The sequence below is a fragment of the Denticeps clupeoides genome, chromosome 5 (genome assembly GCF_900700375.1).
Source record: "Denticeps clupeoides chromosome 5, fDenClu1.1, whole genome shotgun sequence".
NCBI classification, from domain to species: Eukaryota; Metazoa; Chordata; class Actinopteri; order Clupeiformes; family Denticipitidae; genus Denticeps; species Denticeps clupeoides.
Window position 1 is genome coordinate 1133218 of NC_041711.1, and position 18225 is coordinate 1151442.

Consider the following 18225-nt stretch of genomic DNA (forward strand, 5'->3'; position numbering starts at 1 on the left):
TTACCGTGGCTGTAACACATTTTAGCCAAATACGCCCCGTTGTCTAGAATAAGGGTTGACATTTGCAGAGATTCTTAAACTTATATTTGACTGTGAGCTCAGGGCAATTCACACAAAAGGGCCGAGCGTGTTAATCTGCGAAATCTTCACGGTCCCTCTTATTAACAATACAGGGTCACACGGGTCAAGACAAGAACACATATTCATATATCAATATATAAAAAATGTGGTGCATGAGGGGTAATAATGTTGCTCCTTTTCCACTTTCACTTATTGGGTCTGTCAGGAAGACAGACCATTTATTATTGTGCTATTAATGGCAAAAAAGAACATGTCTCACGTTAAAGACCGCCACGCGAAGACCGTCAAACGTAAAGAAACAACGGAGTGGTCAGGCCGAAGGCCTGACCACTCCGCACACGATGATATATTTTTTGCTTTGGTAGGTCGTACGGCCCGGCCACAAATCGGGTTAAAACGTGTAAAAAGTACCGTTTACCATCGTGCCGGGAACGCGTTTTTGGCTCCCTGAGGCTAACCGTTGAAGCTAGCGACCCGAAAATCGAGGCGGGGCCGAAGGCCTCGCCGAGTCTTACGATCCGACGTATGGGACGAGTCGGTGGCACCAACGGGGGTTTGGAAAACCCGGAAAAAGCCGGAAAACCGGGAAAAAGGCAATAAAAGGACACGTCTTACGTCCAAGGCCGCCACGATAAGACCGTGAAACGCACAGAAACAACGGAGTGGTCAGGCCGAAGGCCTGACCACTCCGCACACGATGATATATTTTTTGTTTTGGTAGGTCGTACGGCCCGGCCACGAATCGGGTTAAAACGTGTAAAAAGTACCGTTTACCATCGTGCCGGGAACGCGTTTTTGGCTCCCTGAGGCTAACCGTTGAAGCTAGCGACCCGAAAATCGAGGCGGGGCCGAAGGCCTCGCCGAGTCTTACGATCCGATGTATGGGACGAGTCGGTGGCACCAACGGGGGTTTGGAAAACCCGGGAAAAGCCGGAAAACCGGGAAAAAGGCAATAAAAGGACACGTCTTACGTCCAAGGCCGCCACGATAAGACCGTGAAACGCACAGAAACAACGGAGTGGTCAGGCCGAAGGCCTGACCACTCCGCACACGATGATATATTTTTTGTTTTGGTAGATCGCACGGCCCGCCCACAAATCGGGTTCAAAGCGTAAAAAGTACGGTTTACTGTTGCGCAGAGGAAGAGGTTTTCAGCTCCCTGTGACCAGCCGTAAAAGCTAGAGACACGGGAGTCGAGGCGAGGCCGAAGGCCTCGCCGAGACACACGATCTGACATATTGGATGTGTTGCTAGCGCCAACAGTGGTCAGGAAAACATGGGAAATAGGGAAGGAGGCCAAAAAGGCCATGTCTCGCATTTGTGGCTGCCACGTTAAGGCCGTGAGACGCACAAAAAAAACGGAGAGGTCAGGCCGAAGGCCTGACCTCTCCACACACAATGACGTATTGGTTGCTTCTTTGGGGATTACAGGAGGGCCACAAATCACGTCCAAAACATTAAAAGTGTGAAAAAATCTTGTTTCCAAGAATTTGCGATGAAACGCTTCACAGCACACACACGACTCTCATATCAAATCGTGCGGCTTGTCGTTCCGCACGGTTTGACGTATGGCTCGGCTCGGCCGGATTTACGGTCCGCGCGCAATTAGCCAAAAAGCGTTTTCGGAACGCGTTTATTATTCTAGCCCAAAATTGGACTTTTTTGGAGTTTGTGTCCAGACGGTTTGACATACAAAGAAGATATTGATGTCGTCTCGTAGATCTCGCCAAGGCCGACGATTTGACGTATGGTTTATCGCCGTCTGACTTACGGATCATGCACAAATTTGGGAAAACAAAAAAGTGTAAATGGGCGAAAAAAAATTATTTATTTATTATTTCAGCCTTTTTTCGGCAATTAATGCGGGTCGTACCGAAGCACGCACACCCGCGTGTTATATATCAAAAATTAGAGCTTTGTTGCGTGAGGTGTGCTATTACTTTTATAAGCGATCGGACTGGGCCTGGCCGAGCTATTAACGCTGAAACAGGGTAATTTCCCATTGGAATGTATTGATCGCTAGTTTTAGCATTGGTAGCATTTGTAAAAAAAAACTTCTTTGAAGTGATACTGTAGTACCACATTAAAGAATTCCCATTTTACAAATTACATGCCCGCAGCTGTGACCAATGCCCGGACAGACCCATCAAAATTTCCCCTGGAATTTTGGCTTCTAGTTAATCGTTATTATTTGTGGGTTTTACATTAATAAATAGCCCCTTCCTGAACTATTTCAGGGTAACGGTGGGCAAGAATTTCACTCGCCTCCATCTGAATACTTTGACAGTTATCTACATATTTTTATGTTCGGCGCCACAACACAGACGAAACGAATGTTCTGTGTCGAGTGTTTCTTGCGGATTCCGGTTGGCGAGCAGCAGACGTGCTAAAATAGATCATCTCAATATGCCAACGCATTTTCAGAGACACGATAGTGACAGAAAAAACTACACTTGTTTTAACAAGTTTTTCATAAAGACCAAAAAAAGAAGCTCAGACATGACAACCAGACAGACAGACACACACCCCCATTTCAGACAGACACGATAGTGTACAAGCATGTACTGACAAATACTAACAAGATTAGCCATGTGAAAGGGAAAGTGAAGAGATTGTCATTGTGAAACACTGCAGCACAGCACACGGTGGCACCACAAAATGTGTCCTCTGTATTTTAACCATCACCCTTGGTGAGCAGTGGGCAACATGACAGGCGCACCAGTATGTGGGGACGGTGCTTTGCTCAGTGGCACCTCATTGGCACCCTGCCGGATCGGGATTCGAACCGGCAACCTTATGGGGGGGTGCTTCCTTAATCGCTATGCCACCGCTATCAAACAGGACACAAGACAAAAATGAGCAGAAATGTGCAAAAAGAGCAGAGATGTGCAATTGTTAGGAGGTGCATAAGGCTGGAAGTGTATTGTTATCTAGTTTAACCAGATTATTGTAAAGATTAAAAAGAATATTAAATGAGCTGTTTGCTGACTTTTTGGATCCAAAAATTGTAAATAACAAAGAAATAAATAAAGAAAAGAGACCGAAAAGAACATTAATATAATAAAGAATTTAACAAACTTTATTTTTTTGCTCAGGCAAAGATTAAACATGCGTCATGTGACACAACTCATAATTTATTTAAACTACAAAGAATATATATATATATCAAATAAAGCTAATAATTTTATATTTCTTTAAAAAACAAAGACAAATTTATCCATTAATCCTAAGAGGTCCCTTATCAGTATTGGGACTATTAAAAACGTTCTGATCTTCTTTCTGCAATGATTTATGGACACGATGAATTCTGTAAATATCTTTTGAAGAGATATATGAAAGGATGGAGCAAACCTCCCAGTGACATTCTAGCAGTCATAAAAAAGATAGAATAGTTTACTTTATTAACAGACAATGATTGTCTTCAGAAAGCCATACCCTACACAAAGGCACTGAGAGACATACTAAGATAGACATCAGACTCGCAGGATTTGATTGAAATTTTAAATTATGGTTGTGACCCATTATGGTATTTTAAATTTGTCCTGGGATATATGTGGCACTGTGGTTATTGGTTTCACTATTACAATGATCATTTGTGCGAACTGCTCTTTCCCCAGTTGGACGTCTTGCTAATGTTCACTCACCAGTCTGACTTATTATCATGTAAAAAGAAGCTGGAGGAGCATCAGGACACCTGGATACAGATACTGGGAAAGGACAGATTCCTGTACCTCACTGGGAAAAGTCCTGGACCACCGAAGTTCCGCACCATGCAGCAACTCCTTCAGTGTCCTCAATACAGGGAATTTATCAATATCCTGAAAATGGAACCAATCGTTTTCAGAAGAGAAGAAGAACTCATCGTTTTCCAGGACAGTCTTTAGTTCGATTCCAGTTCATTAAATGAAACCGCGGAGGACAGAAGGCACAGAAGACAATACAGGGAACGTTTCACATGTTAAATATGCTGGGATCAGAGGAGAAACGCACAGATAATCTCGCAGAGTTGAATGTAGCGGTGGAATTAAAGTTAAAGTTAAAGAAGACCTTGCCGATTTAGTGAAAAAAGAAATGATTGTCATCACTCTGCAACCTTCCGATTACGGGTCCACTTCCTTACTCGCTAGGCCACAACTGGTTTCTAATAAAAATGTCAGATCTTATAATTCATAAATAGTTCATACACTGTGTCAGATAAAAGATTTTACATTACACCTGCATCCACGATGGTTTAATTCAAATGTATGAATACAAAAATAAATGTTATTTCTCAAAAAGTATTTTTGCTGGAATTAATTCTGAACATTTTGAATCGACACAGGAGACCAAATAGTAACAATGTAACAACCGGCGTTGTGTCTAATCCTCTAATGTTACTCTGAGTTAGTGATTTCTTACCTTTTAAAAAGGTGTGGAGCTATATAAACCCAAATAAAGTGAAGCATTCATGCTTTCCCAGACTGTGATGGGAAGCTGCTGGAGACAGAGAGCTGTCCACCAGGGTGCAGTAAAGTACTGTGCGTTGGCCCATTTAACTGGTTTACACATGACGCAGCGCCCACTTAAAGCAGCACTCAGGACAGAGTCCTTCAGGCTGCCACGCCGCTCGCTCATGGTCCGGCAATATGAGGCGCTGATAAGGTACAAACTACAGGTCCCACGATGCAGTGCGCACCTTATTCACAAACTCAGCATCCTAACTGCTGACGGCGGAGAACTTGGACAGTGAAGATCTGCTCGGATCCGAGACCTTCTCTTCAATGGAGAGTATGGACGTGTTCATAGGTATAGCTCCACACTTTCCAACGTTAAATTAACACTTTTTTTTAAAATGGTTAAATCTTCAACACTATTTCAGAGATTAACTTCAGTGTTCTTTATCTCATAAAACATTAGAGGATTAGAAACCACACTGGTTGAGTTGGGCAGCCATTTATTTAAATTCAAATATACCTGCATTCATATTGATTTAACTTTTGAATGCCGACGAGGAGTTGATGGAGACCTTGGAGGAGAACCAAGTACAGCTTCAGAACCTCTCGTGACCTTTAAACACAATGCTCACAGTCTAGAGCAGACTTCACACTTGCAGCTGCGGTTCTCCACAGCTCAATCAGTCATCTCCATTTGGTTGGAGGTAAAGAGGACCTTGTCCCACCAGATGAGCAAATTCATTGGCTCTGAAGACATTTGTTCCCAGTTAGCTGAGGTTAGAACACGATGTTTGATATAAACTGACTGTGCAAACCTCATTTCTTCACTCTTCTGTGTTTCTACGTACGTTTTTCTTCCCATATTAACTGTGTCATTTTTACACAGGACCCCAGATGCATCGACACAGATTTTAAAAAGCTGGCTGACAACCTTCAAAAAGCACCCGATATTATTGAGGCCACAAACAAACCTGGACTATTACCCACACCAGAGGACCTGAGGGAGCGGTGTGGACTAGTTTATTACATTTTTTAAGCAGTGCTAGGTGTATAATTATCATGGACATATTCATTCTTGTTATCATTGATTGGGTTTTTTGTTTAGCCCTATAAGCAACATTTCTTTTCCTGTGTGAGAATTGCTCTTCCCTGTCTAAACACACACACACACACACACACACACACACACACACACACACACACCTGACCTATGTGTTGCTGCAGGCTAGCTCGGAGTGAGGAAGCACTGCTTTACTACCTGGAGAACAAGAGGAAGGTCTTCCCTCGGTTCAACTTCATCTCATCTACTGACTTGCTGGACATACTGTCCAACGGCAACGAGCCACAACAGGTAGAATAAAACTGCAGCATAACACCTGCATTAACACAACTGATTCAGATTCGTAATATGCTAATAATGCCATTTTTTCCAATGCACCCCCCATGTTGAACACAAATTCAAAGAAATTGAGTGATTAATTTCATCAATGCTTGATTATAATCCATAAGAGATGCAATGAAATTGTTACTGTTGCATTGGACTGCTTGATCTGTGATCAACTGCTTTTCTTGTAGTCAAATAAGAATTTGTATTGATTTCTATTTATTTATTTATTTAGGTTCAGAGACATTTGTTAAAACTTTTTGATAATATAGAAAAAAATTTGAGTTCTCCCGCGACGCTGAGGGGATCCCCAGCAAGACAGCTGTGGGTATGACCAGTAAAGAGGACGAGTTTGTCACCTTCAACGAGAACCCTGTGACTGCACTGGCCCCACCTTGTCTGTATTAACATTTTACATTTATGCCATTTAGCAGACACCTTTATCCAGAGCGTCTTAGAATCACTTGTTATAGGGACAGGCCCTCTTGTCAAGGTTAAATGTCCTGCTCAGAGACACAATGCTGCTGAGTGGGATTTGAACCTGTAACTTTGTGGTTTTATGGGTTACAGGCAAGTGTCTTACCCACTAGGCTACTACCACCCTGTATTACTGAAGAGAATGTGTGTGTGTGTGTGCACAGTGTCTGTTCATACGTTCCAGCCTGTTCTCTATGTGTGTGTGTGTGTGTGTGTGTAGGTTGAATTCTGGCTGGAAAGTGTGCTGGTCACTATGAAGGCCACAGTGAGACATGAGATGTCTCAGGCGCTCCGTGCCTATGAGGACAAGCCCCTGGAGGAGTGGATAATGTGGCATTTTGTGGCCAGTATAGTGTATTTGTGTATCTGGGATTGGGATCTTTGCATCCGTGTTTGTATGTATGTTGATGAAGGGTTGCATGTGTGTTGTGTGTATTCCAGGTGGCTCTCACGTCTTCACAGATAAGGTGGGCATTCGAGGTAGAGTTGGTGTTTTCCCGACTGGAGGAAGGCATGAAGCAATACAACGAGAAGCAGGTCCATCAGCTCAACACACTCATCTCCAAGCTGACTGGCCAGCTCTCACCAGGAGACAGACAGAAGATCAGGACTGTCTGCACCTTTGGTCTCCACACCAGAGATGTGGAGGCCAAGATCATTTCAGAGAAGGGAATTCTGTTTTCCTTGAGCATGAATGAAAATATGGAAGTCACCGCACTATTCAGGATGAATGATGACTGCAGTTTATGCATCTGCCCCCATTTATGAGTTCATTCCAGTGGTTGGTCATTGGTTATATTTGTGCAGTGTCTTGTGCATTTTGCCAGTTTAGTTGCCTGAATATAAATACAGGAAGTGCAGAATTATTAGGCAAATGAGTATTTTGTCCACATCATCCTCTTCATGCATGTTATCTTACTCCAAGCTGTATAGGCTCGAAAGCCTACTACCAATTAAGCATATTAGGTGATGTGCATCTCTGTAATGAGAAGGGGTGTGGTCTAATGACATCAACACCCTATATCAGGTGGGCATAATTATTAGGCAACTTCCTTTCCTTTGGCAAAATGGGTCAAAAGAAGGACTTGACAGGCTCAGAAAAGTCAAAAATAGTGAGATATCTTGCAGAGGGATGCAGCACTCTTAAAATTGCAAAGCTTCTGCAGCGTGATCATCGAACAATCAAGCGTTTCATCCAAAATAGTCAACAGGGTCGCAAGAAGCGTGTGGAAAAACCAAGGCGCAAAATAACTGCCCATGAACTGAGAAAAGTCAAGCGTGCAGCTGCCAAGATGCCACTTGCTGTCACATGATTCCATCACGTGACCGGGAGTAACACGGAAACGAGGTAACGTGACTTCTATATATTAGGCTAGAGAGCAACTGTCAACTGCTCAGTCATTGAATGACGCACGTCATTTGACTCGGCCCCGAAATCCTCAACCCCAGTAAGACCGTACCTGTCCTCTCTGTTCTCCTGATTCCCGAACTCCTTCCTGTCGCCCTGTCCTGCCCTGTCTTGTGTCTCAAAACGCGAACGACAACATCAGTGTGGTGTTGCGGCTCGCGCCGTCCACGTTCGCAGATAAGCGCGGAGGAACTTACCTGCCTCCCTGCGTCCCGCTGCACCGAGGTTCCTCGTCTCCTCCTACACGTCTCTCTCGTTCTGGTCCCGGTTTGTCTGACACTTGCCACCAGTTTGGCCATATTTCAGAGCTGCAACATCACTGGAGTGCCCAAAAGCACAAGGTGTGCAATACTCAGAGACATGGCCAAGGTAAGAAAGGCTGAAAGACGACCACCACTGAACAAGACACACAAGCTGAAACGTCAAGACTGGGCCAAGAAATATCTCAAGACTGATTTTTCTAAGGTTTTATGGACTGATGAAATGAGAGTGAGTGTTGATGGGCCAGATGGATGGGCCCGTGGCTGGATTGGTAAAGGGCAGAGAGCTCCAGTTCGACTCAGACGCCAGCAAGGTGGAGGTGGAGTACTGGTTTGGGCTGGTATCATCAAAGATGAGCTTGTGGGGCCTTTTCGGGTTGAGTCCTACTGCCAGTTTCTGGAAGACACCTTCTTCAAGCAGTGGTACGGGAAGAAGTCTGCATCCTTCAAGAAAAACATGATTTTCATGCAGGACAATGCTCCATCACACGCGTCCAAGTACTCGACAGCGTGGCTGGCAAGAAAGGTTGATGGTGAACACATCAAAACACTGACAGAATCCATGGATGGCAGGCCCTGCGCTCATACTTCCCCCCACACACACTCGCACACTCGGACTAACTCTGTTGCACCTCTGCACTTTACACCTCATTGCTGCAATTATGCACACGCTGCTATACGGACTACCTCTTCATGTTGCACTGAAACCAATAACTGTACTATCATTACTGTTTGCACAGTCTAAACATGTATATATCACTGGTCACTTTTTTAACACTTAATTTTTAGCTAAAATGTATAATTTGTATCTTATTTATTTATATATTGTATTTCATGTGACGCATCTGTTTTTTGTTGTCTACTTTTATGTTGCACTGTGTAAACTGGAGCCACGTCTTCTCGTCTCTCTGTATATCTGTACAATATATAGAAGAGATGACAATAAAGTTTACTTGACTTGACTTGACTTGACTTTTGAGTGTCCTTGCAAAGAAAGGTGGCTATATTGGTCACTGATTTGTTTTTGTTTTGTTTTTGAATGTCAGAAATGTATATTTGTGAATGTGGAGATGTTATATTGGTTTTACTGGTAAAAATAAATAATTGAAATGGGTATATATTTGTTTTTTGTTAAGTTGCCTAATAATTATGCACAGTAATAATCACCTGCACACACAGATATCCCCCTAAAATAGCTAAAAATAAAAACAAACTAAAAACTACTTCCAAAAACATTCAGCTTTGATATTAATGAGTTTTTTGGGTTCATTGAGAACATGGTTCTTGTTCAATAATAAAATTATTCCTCAAAAATACAACTTGCCTAATAATTCTGTAGAATAAAGGGCTCAACGTGTCCTTGGTCTGCAGGTGGAGAACTCTCAACACTTTCTGTGGCAATCTGAGCTCAGACACCGCTGGGATGAGACAGATCAGGAATGCTTTGTTAATATTTGTTAATCATCATTTTGTGTTTGTGTGTGTGTGTGTGTGTAACAGGTGCTATATAACTCTAACTCAGTCACTTCATCTTGACATGGGTGGAGCCCTAGTTGGACCTGCAGGCAATGGCAAAACAGAGACCATCAAAGATCTGGGTCTGGCCCTGGGCGTCATGGTTAACGTGTTTAACCGCTCTGAGCAGATGGACTACAAGGTAACACTGCTGCACTTGCTCAGCTTCCTGGTGGAAGTTACTGCATTTGTTCACCCCTGAGTACACGAAACAGTTTACTGCATAGTAACGACTGGTTTATTTCTCTTGATTTGTCATTTCCAATTAATTCAGTTCACAAATAATTAATATTTTGTCTTTCCTTCAGTGCTGTGGAAACATCTTAAATGCTCTGGGCCAGGATATGGGGCTGCTTTAAGTTCAACTGGATCTCTGTAGAGGATCTGTCAATAGTAGAAGAGCAAGTAAGTGTTAATCCCTGTTCTATTCCATTTTATGCCGTCCATGCACACATGACGAATGGAATTCTTTTATGAGTTACCAGTCAAATGTTGCTGATATTGAATGCCCATTGTTGCTATTACTGAAGCCTGTGGAACCAGGTTCATAGTGGGTCATTTCATCAGCTAAACTGAAGCCAAAAAATGTGTAGATGATTCACTGAGCAACTTGATCCTGGTCAGAGTTAAAGCAGGAGTTTATGTGCAATGGTGGACCCAGACTTCGAGCTCATTGTGGCCGAAGGCTTCCAAATCGAGACCAGAAGGTTGGCTAAAAAGCTTAACACCCTGTACAAACACTGCAAGGAGCTGCTCTGGAAGCAGGTACTCTGAACCATCATTTACACACATGCACATGCTAACCAGTTTACTGCATTACCTGACATGGCAGTAGCCTTGTGACTAACTTCCATATGAACCAGGTGGACACAAAACCAGTAGTAGCCTAGTGGGTAACACACTCGCTTATGAATCAGAAGACCCAGGTTCAAATCCCGCTTACTACCATTGTGTCCCTGAGCAAGACACTTAACCCTAAGTTGCTCCAGGGGAACTGTCCCCTGTAACTACTGATTGTAAGTCACTCTGGATAAGGGCGTCTGATAAATGCCATAAATGTAAATGTAAATGTAAAAACCACGGGTTAAAATACTACTGACTACCCTTGTGTTCCTGAATAAGACAAATATCCTTGAGCTCGTTTAGGTCCAGTAACTAATCATTTAAAATCATGAAAAATATCTCATCTGCCAGTTTGGATTGTGTGTGTGCTAAATGACGTAACATCATACTCAACCAGTGTCATAAAAGGTAGATTTGACAAGCCTATTAGTAATGAACAAGAAATACAGGTAACTCACCACACTCAGTATAGCAACAAAACCTGTTCGTAAGTTGGTAGAAAATGAGAGAAAACATGTATTTGCCACTGTAAAAAAGACCATGTGGTGTGGGAGAAGAGAGTGTAGAAAAACTCTTTCTCCCTCCACTCAAAGCACTGTATTCAAACCACTCCAACTTGATGTTACCTGGCAGAAAGAGGCATGGCACAATAGAGGTTAAAAATGAACAGTTTCTAATTTATTAACACCGGTAAATTATTGTAGTTACATGTGAATATTGAATGTAAAAAGGTACCAAGGTTACAGAGAAAATAAAAATGAGAAGAAAGAGTAAAGAGGGAGAGAGAGAGAGAGAAAGACTCAGAAGCCTTCCGGCTTCCGATGGAAAACAACTGAGCAATAAAGCTCAGTCCCCTTTTCCACATGTGAGCAGATACCCCTGGCCTACAGGAAGTTGTCACTGACCAATCAGAACCTGTTGTTTCTGATGTCACGCCCCCGGTGCCTCCCATCTGGGGAAGACAAAGAGAGTGGGCGGTCCTGGCGGCCAACACTTCACACGTTGCCGTCAGACAAAAGGCATGTAAAACAGAGGTGTTGAATCTTCATGCACAACAATTGGCACAGGAATGTCACATATCTTCTTGTAGACGGTCGCTATGCAAAACAAAGGCATGGTCCTGCGACGGCCGCTAGGCAAAACAAAAGAATGCTCCTGTGATGTCCAATCTTACACCACTTTGGCTGCATGACACATTTGAACCAGAAATAGCCATAGACCAAAAAAATGTATTGAATTGCACTATTTTTTAAATAGATTGGAAAGGTGGGTGGATCAATCCTCAAGGCCAGTTCCAAAACATCCTCAAGACGTCAATCCAGGCAATCAGAGACTTCAACATTCCAAAGATTGTGGCAGATGACATATCGCCCTTCACGGACCTTATTGGAGATGTATTCATCCTGGACCCTTCCCTGGTGACTGAGTACCGGCAGCGTACCGCATCCACTCCGGGGCCGTTGGGGGTCAGCCCTGGAGGGGGAGGGGGGTACTGTCACATGATTCCATCATGTGACTGGGAGTAACACGGAAACAAGGTAACGTGACTCCTATAAATTGGCTAGAGAGCAGCTGCCAGCCGCTCAGTCATTGAGTGACTTATGTCATCACGTCCCGGCTCCTCTCTCTTCGAAACCCAGTAAGACCGTTCCTCCCCTTCGGTGCCTCCTGAACTCTTCCCTCTCGTCTTCCACCGCACCGAGGTTCCTCGTCTCCTCTGAGTTCTGATTCCGGTGGCCGTAACAACGGCAGATGATAGAGCAGATACAGACCAAAGTCAGACAACATTTTCTAACCTGTTTATGCCATGTTTTAGAAAACCGATTTGGCGGGAAAAGAAGATATTAAATTAACAGCAAAGTCATCACACACATTACATCATACACATTTTCAGTTATCACAAGACATGCACACCATCTTTCCACTCGCGTGTGGCAGAGCTCCTGATGCTGAACAGCTTGTCGTTGGTGACAGCTTTGGGGTTCAGGTCAGCCCACACTGGTTGGCGCTTCATGTTTTGGTAGGTCTTATACAGAGACTTTAGAATCTGTGACTTCCCTGTGCCAGCGCTGCCCACAACAAGCACTGAGTGGTGGACGGACAGCAACTCCTCAAGTTGAAGCACCTGAAAGAGAGAAAAATAAGGACATTTGAAACATAAGTAATGAACATTATACTGTCTCTAAAACCACAAAGTTACAGGTTCAAATCCCACTCAGCAGCATTGTGTCTCTGAGCAGGACATTTAACCTTGACAAGAGGGCCTGTCCCTATAACAAGTGATTCTAAGACGCTCTGGATAAAGGTGTCTGCTAAATGCCATAAATGTAAAATGTTAATACAGACAAGGTGGGGTGGAGTACCGGGCCAGTGCAGTCACAGGGTTCTCGTTGAAGGTGACAAACTCGTCCTCTTTACTGGTCATACCCACAGCTGTCTTGCTGGGGATCCCCTCAGCGTCGCGGGAGAACTCAAATTTTTTTCTATATTATCAAAAAGTTTTAACAAATGTCTCTGAACCTAAATAAATAAATTAATAGAAATCAATAAAAATTCTTATTTGACTACAAGAAAAGCATATCACAGATCAAGCAGTCCAATGCAACAGTAACAATTTCATTGCATCTCTTATGGATTATAATCAAGCATTGATGAAATTAATCACTCAATTTCTTTGTATTTGTGTTCAACATGGGGGGTGCATTGGAAAAAATGGCATTATTAGCATATTACGAATCTGAATCAGTTGTGTTAATGCAGGTGTTATGCTGCAGTTTTATTCTACCTGTTGTGGCTCGTTGCCGTTGGACAGTATGTCCAGCAAGTCAGTAGATGAGATGAAGTTGAACCGAGGGAAGACCTTCCTCTTGTTCTCCAGGTAGTAAAGCAGTGCTTCCTCACTCCGAGCTAGCCTGCAGCAACACATAGGTCAGGTGTGTGTGTGTGTGTGTGTGTGTGTGTGTGTGTGTGTTTAGACAGGGAAGAGCAATTCTCACACAGGAAAAGAAATGTTGCTTATAGGGCTAAACAAAAAACCCAATCAATGATAACAAGAATGAATATGTCCATGATAATTATACACCTAGCACTGCTTAAAAAATGTAATAAACTAGTCCACACCGCTCCCTCAGGTCCTCTGGTGTGGGTAATAGTCCAGGTTTGTTTGTGGCCTCAATAATATCGGGTGCTTTTTGAAGGTTGTCAGCCAGCTTTTTAAAATCTGTGTCGATGCATCCGGGGTCCTGTGTAAAAATGACACAGTTAATATGGGAAGAAAAACGTACGTAGAAACACAGAAGAGTGAAGAAATGAGGTTTGCACAGTCAGTTTATATCAAACATCGTGTTCTAACCTCAGCTAACTGGGAACAAATGTCTTCAGAGCCAATGAATTTGCTCATCTGGTGGGACAAGGTCCTCTTTACCTCCAACCAAATGGAGATGACTGATTGAGCTGTGGAGAACCGCAGCTGCAAGTGTGAAGTCTGCTCTAGACTGTGAGCATTGTGTTTAAAGGTCACGAGAGGTTCTGAAGCTGTACTTGGTTCTCCTCCAAGGTCTCCATCAACTCCTCGTCGGCATTCAAAAGTTAAATCAATATGAATGCAGGTATATTTGAATTTAAATAAATGGCTGCCCAACTCAACCAGTGTGGTTTCTAATCCTCTAATGTTTTATGAGATAAAGAACACTGAAGTTGAACTCTGAAATAGTGTTGAAGATTTAACCATTTTAAAAAAAAGTGTTAATTTAACGTTGGAAAGTGTGGAGCTATACCTATGAACATGTCCATACTCTCCATTGAAGAGAAGGTCTCGGATCCTAGCAGATCTTCACTGTTCAAGTTCTCCGCCGTCAGCAGTTAGGATGCTGAGTTTGTGAATAAGGTGCGCACTGCATCGTGGGACCTGTAGTTTGTACCTTATCAGCGCCTCATATTGCCGGACCATGAGCGAGCGGCGTGGCAGCCTGAAGGACTCTGTCCTGAGTGCTGCTTTAAGTGGGCGCTGCGTCATGTGTAAACCAGTTAAATGGGCCAACGCACAGTACTTTACTGCACCCTGGTGGACAGCTCTCTGTCTCCAGCAGCTTCCCATCACAGTCTGGGAAAGCATGAATGGTTCACTTTATTTGGGTTTATATAGCTCCACACCTTTTTAAAAGGTAAGAAATCACTAACTCAGAGTAACATTAGAGGATTAGACACACCGCCGGTTGTTACATTTTTACTATTTGGTCTCCTGTGTCGATTCAAAATGTTCAGAATTAATTCCAGCAAAAATACTTTTTGAGAAATAACATTTATTTTTGTATTCATACATTTGAATTAAACCATCGTGGATGCAGGTGTAATGTACAATCTTTTATCTGACACAGTGTATGAACTACTTATGAATTATAAGATCAGAATTTTTTATTAGAAACCATTCATATCTTCGTTCTAATATGAACGCATGGTGGTGATCATCAAACTTCTCTGTGAAGAGCTTTTGCGTCCAGAATAAAATGTGATCAACCAAAACGCTGGAATACATTTAAAGCGGCCGTTCCAAATCACCTTCGGCGGATTTGCTCCAATATACAAACGTTTTCTGCTACTGGAGGGCAGCTCCAGTCCCGTGTTGGGCCCTCAGAAAAAGAGACAGTTTAAAAATATAAGTAACATTTTTTTTTTTATTAGAACAGCTTTTTTTTTTAACACTGGACTCCACAGTCTTATTAAATAAAAAAGGTGATGGCTGCGCTACCAATTCAAATCGGGCAGTTGTGGCCTAGCGAGTAAGGAAGTGGACCCATAATCGGAAGGTTGCAGAGTGATGACAATCATTTCTTTTTTCACTAAATCGGCAAGGTCTTCTTTAACTTTAACTTTAATTCCACCGCTACATTCAACTCTGCGAGATTATCTGTGCGTTTCTCCTCTGATCCCAGCATATTTAACATGTGAAACGTTCCCTGTATTGTCTTCTGTGCCTTCTGTCCTCCGCGGTTTCATTTAATGAACTGGAATCGAACTAAAGACTGTCCTGGAAAACGATGAGTTCTTCTTCTCTTCTGAAAACGATTGGTTCCATTTTCAGGATATTGATAAATTCCCTGTATTGAGGACACTGAAGGAGTTGCTGCATGGTGCGGAACTTCGGTGGTCCAGGACTTTTCCCAGTGAGGTACAGGAATCTGTCCTTTCCCAGTATCTGTATCCAGGTGTCCTGATGCTCCTCCAGCTTCTTTTTACATGATAATAAGTCAGACTGGTGAGTGAACATTAGCAAGACGTCCAACTGGGGAAAGAGCAGTTCGCACAAATGATCATTGTAATAGTGAAACCAATAACCACAGTGCCACATATATCCCAGGACAAATTTAAAATACCATAATGGGTCACAACCATAATTTAAAATTTCAATCAAATCCTGCGAGTCTGATGTCTATCTTAGTATGTCTCTCAGTGCCTTTGTGTAGGGTATGGCTTTCTGAAGACAATCATTGTCTGTTAATAAAGTAAACTATTCTATCTTTTTTATGACTGCTAGAATGTCACTGGGAGGTTTGCTCCATCCTTTCATATATCTCTTCAAAAGATATTTACAGAATTCATCGTGTCCATAAATCATTGCAGAAAGAAGATCAGAACGTTTTTAATAGTCCCAATACTGATAAGGGACCTGTTAGGATTAATGGATAAATTTCTTTACAGAGTCTTTGTTTTTTAAAGAAATATAAAATTATTAGCTTTATTTGATATATATATATATATATATATTCTTTGTAGTTTAAATAAATTATGAGTTGTGTCACATGACGCATGTTTAATCTTTGCCTGAGCAAAAAAATAAAGTTTGATTCTTTAAATTCTTAAATTCTTTATTATATTAATGTTCTTTTCGGTCTCTTTTCTTTATTTATTTCTTTGTTATTTACAATTTTTTGATCCAAAAAGTCAGCAAACAGCTCATTTAATATTCTTTTTAATCTTTACAATAATCTGGTTGAACTAGATAACAATACACTTCCAGCCTTATGCACCTCCTAACAATTGCACATCTCTGCTCTTTTTGCACATTTCTGCTCATTTTTGTCTTGTGTCCTGTTTGATAGCGGTGGCATAGCGATTAAGGAAGCACCCCCCCCATAAGGTTGCCGGTTCGAATCCCAATCCGGCAGGGTGCCAATGAGGTGCCACTGAGCAAAGCACCGTCCCCACACACTGGGGCGCCTGTCATGTTGCCCACTGCTCACCAAGGGTGATGGTTAAAATACAGAGGACACATTTTGTGGTGCCACCGTGTGCTGTGCTGCAGTGTTTCACAATGACAATCTCTTCACTTTCCCTTTCACATGGCTAATCTTGTTAGTATTTGTCAGTACATGCTTGTACACTATCGTGTCTGTCTGAAATGGGGGTGTGTGTCTGTCTGTCTGGTTTTCATGTCTGAGCTTCTTTTTTTGGTCTTTATGAAAAACTTGTTAAAACAAGTGTAGTTTTTTCTGTCACTATCGTGTCTCTGAAAATGCGTTGGCATATTGAGATGATCTATTTTAGCACGTCTGCTGCTCGCCAACCGGAATCCGCAAGAAACACTCGACACAGAACATTCGTTTTGTCTGTGTTGCGGCGCAGAACATAAAAATATGTAGATAACTGTCAAAGTATTCAGATGGAGGCGAGTGAAATTCTTGCCCACCGTTACCCTGAAATAGTTCAGGAAGGGGCTATTTATTAATGTAAAACCCACAAATAATAACGATTAATAAGTGAAAGTGGAAAAGGAGCAACATTATTACCCCTCATGCACCACATTTTTTATATATTGATATATGAATATGTGTTCTTGTCTTGACCCGTGTGACCCTGTATTGTTAATAAGAGGGACCGTGAAGATTTCGCAGATTAACACGCTCGGCCCTTTTGTGTGAATTGCCCTGAGCTCACAGTCAAATATAAGTTTAAGAATCTCTGCAAATGTCAACCCTTATTCTAGACAACGGGGCGTATTTGGCTAAAATGTGTTACAGCCACGGTAAACCCAGGTAAGTAGACTAATAATGATTTTTTTAAAAATGATGTTAAACTGTATATTAAACTAAAATATTGAATAATAGTAAAGTACTTAAATCCTTGCGTGTCTAATAATAAAGCAAATGTACCTTATTGTTATTATTGTATTATTAATACTATTATTAATGCACTCTGTAGTGTTACTTATTCCTTTTTTTTTAATTGCTTCCTCCCCAGCGTTATCCCAGAATATCCCAAGACGTCTACTGCCAACCAGCAAGGACCTGATCGGGACTTTACTACATTCTTCCATTTCAGAAGGTCATTTTGTTTGGGCCTGTGTCAGTACGTACACTGATGATGCTTCTGTACCTCTGCTGACTGCAACATCTGACCTGTTTTAGGGCCACCTGGTAAGCTGGGATGGGACCAACTCTTTGGATAAGAAACATTTAAGGTGCTGCAGTCATTGTTGTTGACCTAAAAATGGAACACATCTTCTGTTTATTACTACCATCATATTTTAGTGTATCCCTATCTTGCGATACACACTGGAATTTTGTATTCAGCAATGTTGTCATGCTGCAAGCACAAAGGAACGGTACTTCTACACACTGTACATTTATTATGCATATTACGCTCATTTTATTTCCTGGTTGACTTTGCAGATACAAGTATAGTGATTACAGAGCCCTACTTCAACTTCACCTCAACCCAGGAGTCCATGAGTGAGATCCTGTTAGAAGAATACCAGTTCCAGGCAGCCCTTCGTATCAACTATTAAAAATGTCTGGCTGGTACTACTTAAACACATTTCTTTTTTAA

General features: G+C 42.2%; 1 pseudogene; it reads right to left on the minus strand.

The window, feature by feature from the left end:
- LOC114789811 (actin-related protein 6-like) overlaps positions 1-13327 on the minus strand; it is a 45659-nt pseudogene extending 32332 nt beyond the window's left edge.
- Positions 13328-18225: the final 4898 nt, after the last annotated feature.